Source organism: Oncorhynchus keta, unplaced genomic scaffold (genome assembly GCF_023373465.1).
Source record: "Oncorhynchus keta strain PuntledgeMale-10-30-2019 unplaced genomic scaffold, Oket_V2 Un_contig_28701_pilon_pilon, whole genome shotgun sequence".
Taxonomy (NCBI): Eukaryota; Metazoa; Chordata; class Actinopteri; order Salmoniformes; family Salmonidae; genus Oncorhynchus; species Oncorhynchus keta.
In genome coordinates this window covers 1-5,088 of record NW_026286175.1, presented here as the reverse complement: position 1 = coordinate 5,088, position 5,088 = coordinate 1, and the positions used below count along the sequence as shown (strand labels likewise).

General features: G+C 41.9%; 1 long non-coding RNA gene across 39 annotated transcripts; it reads right to left on the bottom strand.

Moving 5' to 3' along the window:
* Positions 1-13: 13 nt before the first annotated feature.
* LOC127923182 (uncharacterized) lies at positions 14-5,082 on the bottom strand. 39 transcript variants are annotated; one of them, XR_008113583.1, is made up of 7 exons: positions 4,834-5,082; positions 4,593-4,752; positions 3,415-4,438; positions 2,702-3,262; positions 548-868; positions 228-387; positions 14-147 (listed from the first exon to the last, which is right to left on the bottom strand). It is a non-coding gene; the product is annotated as an uncharacterized LOC127923182 (long non-coding RNA). The 39 variants fall into 39 exon arrangements; XR_008113609.1 differs by having other exon boundaries at positions 709-868; XR_008113611.1 differs by lacking the exons at positions 14-147; positions 228-387; positions 548-868 and adding exons at positions 439-547; positions 1,669-1,748; positions 2,462-2,621.
* Positions 5,083-5,088: the final 6 nt, after the last annotated feature.

Below are 5,088 nucleotides of genomic sequence, written 5' to 3'. Positions count from 1 at the left end.
TTAATGGCTGTGATGGGAGAAAACTGAGGATGGATGAACAACATGGTAGTTACTCCACAATACCAACCTAATGACAGAGTTTAATGGCTGTGATGGGAGGAAACTGAGGATGGATGAACAACATGGTAGTTACTCCACAATACTAACCTAATGACAGAGTTTAATGGCTGTGATGGGAGGAAACTGAGGATGGATGAACAACATGGTAGTTACTCCACAATACCAACCTAATGACAGAGTTTAATGGCTGTGATGGGAGGAAACTGAGGATGGATGAACAACATGGTAGTTACTCCACAATACTAACCTAATGACAGAGTTTAATGGCTGTGATGGGAGGAAACTGAGGATGGATGAACAACATGGTAGTTACTCCACAATACCAACCTAATGACAGAGTTTAATGGCTGTGATGGGAGGAAACTGAGGATGGATGAACAACATGGTAGTTACTCCACAATACCAACCTAATGACAGAGTTTAATGGCTGTGATGGGAGGAAACTGAGGATGGATGAACAACATGGTAGTTACTCCACAATACTAACCTAAAAGACAGAGTTTAATGGCTGTGATGGGAGGAAACTGAGGATGGATGAACAACATGGTAGTTACTCCACAATACCAACCTAATGACAGAGTTTAATGGCTGTGATGGGAGGAAACTGAGGATGGATGAACAACATGGTAGTTACTCCACAATACTAACCTAATGACAGAGTTTAATGGCTGTGATGGGAGGAAACTGAGGATGGATGAACAACATGGTAGTTACTCCACAATACTAACCTAATGACAGAGTTTAATGGCTGTGATGGGAGGAAACTGAGGATGGATGAACAACATGGTAGTTACTCCACAATACCAACCTAATGACAGAGTTTAATGGCTGTGATGGGAGGAAACTGAGGATGGATGAACAACATGGTAGTTACTCCACAATACCAACCTAATGACAGAGTTTAATGGCTGTGATGGGAGGAAACTGAGGATGGATGAACAACATGGTAGTTACTCCACAATACCAACCTAATGACAGAGTTTAATGGCTGTGATGGGAGGAAACTGAGGATGGATGAACAACATGGTAGTTACTCCACAATACCAACCTAATGACAGAGTTTAATGGCTGTGATGGGAGGAAACTGAGGATGGATGAACAACATGGTAGTTACTCCACAATACCAACCTAATGACAGAGTTTAATGGCTGTGATGGGAGGAAACTGAGGATGGATGAACAACATGGTAGTTACTCCACAATACCAACCTAATGACAGAGTTTAATGGCTGTGATGGGAGGAAACTGAGGATGGATGAACAACATGGTAGTTACTCCACAATACCAACCTAATGACAGAGTTTAATGGCTGTGATGGGAGGAAACTGAGGATGGATGAACAACATGGTAGTTACTCCACAATACCAACCTAATGACAGAGTTTAATGGCTGTGATGGGAGGAAACTGAGGATGGATGAACAACATGGTAGTTACTCCACAATACCAACCTAATGACAGAGTTTAATGGCTGTGATGGGAGGAAACTGAGGATGGATGAACAACATGGTAGTTACTCCACAATACCAACCTAATGACAGAGTTTAATGGCTGTGATGGGAGGAAACTGAGGATGGATGAACAACATGGTAGTTACTCCACAATACCAACCTAATGACAGAGTTTAATGGCTGTGATGGGAGGAAACTGAGGATGGATGAACAACATGGTAGTTACTCCACAATACTAACCTAATGACAGAGTTTAATGGCTGTGATGGGAGGAAACTGAGGATGGATGAACAACATTAGTTACTCCACAATACCAACCTAATGACAGAGTTTAATGGCTGTGATGGGAGGAAACTGAGGATGGATGAACAACATGGTAGTTACTCCACAATACCAACCTAATGACAGAGTTTAATGGCTGTGATGGGAGGAAACTGAGGATGGATGAACAACATGGTAGTTACTCCACAATACCAACCTAATGACAGAGTTTAATGGCTGTGATGGGAGGAAACTGAGGATGGATGAACAACATGGTAGTTACTCCACAATACCAACCTAATGACAGAGTTTAATGGCTGTGATGGGAGGAAACTGAGGATGGATGAACAACATGGTAGTTACTCCACAATACCAACCTAATGACAGAGTTTAATGGCTGTGATGGGAGGAAACTGAGGATGGATGAACAACATGGTAGTTACTCCACAATACCAACCTAATGACAGAGTTTAATGGCTGTGATGGGAGAAAACTGAGGATGGATGAACAACATGGTAGTTACTCCACAATACTAACCTAATGACAGAGTTTAATGGCTGTGATGGGAGGAAACTGAGGATGGATGAACAACATGGTAGTTACTCCACAATACCCTAATGACAGAGTTTAATGGCTGTGATGGGAAAACTGAGGATGGATGAACAACATGGTAGTTACTCCACAATACCAACCTAATGACAGAGTTTAATGGCTGTGATGGGAGGAAACTGAGGATGGATGAACAACATGGTAGTTACTCCACAATACTAACCTAATGACAGAGTTTAATGGCTGTGATGGGAGGAAACTGAGGATGGATGAACAACATGGTAGTTACTCCACAATACCAACCTAATGACAGAGTTTAATGGCTGTGATGGGAGGAAACTGAGGATGGATGAACAACATGGTAGTTACTCCACAATACCAACCTAAAAGACAGAGTTTAATGGCTGTGATGGGAGGAAACTGAGGATGGATGAACAACATGGTAGTTACTCCACAATACCAACCTAATGACAGAGTTTAATGGCTGTGATGGGAGGAAACTGAGGATGGATGAACAACATGGTAGTTACTCCACAATACCAACCTAATGACAGAGTTTAATGGCTGTGATGGGAGGAAACTGAGGATGGATGAACAACATGGTAGTTACTCCACAATACTAACCTAATGACAGAGTTTAATGGCTGTGATGGGAGGAAACTGAGGATGGATGAACAACATGGTAGTTACTCCACAATACCAACCTAATGACAGAGTTTAATGGCTGTGATGGGAGGAAACTGAGGATGGATGAACAACATGGTAGTTACTCCACAATACTAACCTAATGACAGAGTTTAATGGCTGTGATGGGAGGAAACTGAGGATGGATGAACAACATGGTAGTTACTCCACAATACTAACCTAATGACAGAGTTTAATGGCTGTGATGGGAGGAAACTGAGGATGGATGAACAACATGGTAGTTACTCCACAATACCAACCTAAAAGACAGAGTTTAATGGCTGTGATGGGAGGAAACTGAGGATGGATGAACAACATGGTAGTTAACTACTAACCTAAAAGACAGAGTTTAATGGCTGTGATGGGAAAACAGGATGGATGAACAACATGGTAGTTACTCCACAATACCAACCTAAAAGACAGAGTTTAATGGCTGTGATGGGAGGAAACTGAGGATGGATGAACAACATTGTAGTTACTCCACAATACTAACCTAATGACAGAGTTTAATGGCTGTGATGGGAGGAAACTGAGGATGGATGAACAACATGGTAGTTACTCCACAATACTAACCTAATGACAGAGTTTAATGGCTGTGATAGGAGGAAACTGAGGATGGATGAACAACATGGTAGTTACTCCACAATACCAACCTAATGACAGAGTTTAATGGCTGTGATAGGAGGAAACTGAGGAGGGATGAACAACATGGTAGTTACTCCACAATACCAACCTAATGACAGAGTTTAATGGCTGTGATGGGAGGAAACTGAGGATGGATGAACAACATGGTAGTTACTCTACAACCTAAAAGACAGAGTTTAATGGCTGTGATGGGAGGAAACTGAGGATGGATGAACAACATGGTAGTTACTCCACAATACCAACCTAATGACAGAGTTTAATGGCTGTGATGGGAGGAAACTGAGGAGGGATGAACAACATGGTAGTTACTCCACAACCTAATGACAGAGTTTAATGACTGTGATGGGAGGAAACTGAGGATGGATAAACAACATGGTAGTTACTCCACAATACCAACCTAATGACAGAGTTTAATGGCTGTGATGGGAGGAAACTGAGGATGGATAAACAACATGGTAGTTACTCCACAATACCAACCTAATGACAGAGTTTAATGGCTGTGATGGGAGGAAACTGAGGATGGATGAACAACATGGTAGTTACTCCACAATACCAACCTAATGACAGAGTTTAATGACTGTGATGGGAGGAAACTGAGGATGGATGAACAACATGGTAGTTACTCCACAACCTAATGACAGAGTTTAATGGCTGTGATGGGAGGAAACTGAGGATGGATGAACAACATGGTAGTTACTCCACAATACTAACCTAATGACAGAGTTTAATGGCTGTGATGGGAGGAAACTGAGGATGGATGAACAACATGGTAGTTACTCCACAATACTAACCTAATGACAGAGTTTAATGACTGTGATGGGAGGAAACTGAGGATGGATGAACAACATGATAGTTACTCCACAATACCAACCTAATGACAGAGTTTAATGGCTGTGATGGGAGAAAACTGAGGATGGATGAACAACATGGTAGTTACTCCACAACCTAATGACAGAGTTTAATGGCTGTGATGGGAGGAAACTGAGGATGGATGAACAACATGGTAGTTACTCCACAATACCAACCTAATGACAGAGTTTAATGGCTGTGATGGGAGGAAACTGAGGATGGATGAACAACATGGTAGTTACTCCACAATACCAACCTAATGACAGAGCTTTAATGGCTGTGATGGGAGGAAACTGAGGATGGATGAACAACATGGCAGTTACTCCACAATACCAACCTAATGACAGAGTTTAATGGCTGTGATGGGAGGAAACTGAGGATGGATGAACAACATGGTAGTTACTCCACAATACCAACCTAATGACAGAGTTTAATGGCTGTGATGGGAGGAAACTGAGGATGGATGAACAACATAGTAGTTACTCCACAATACTAACCTAATGACAGAGTTTAATGGCTGTGATGGGAGGAAACTGAGGATGGATGAACAACATAGTAGTTACTCCACAATACCAACCTAATGACAGAGTGA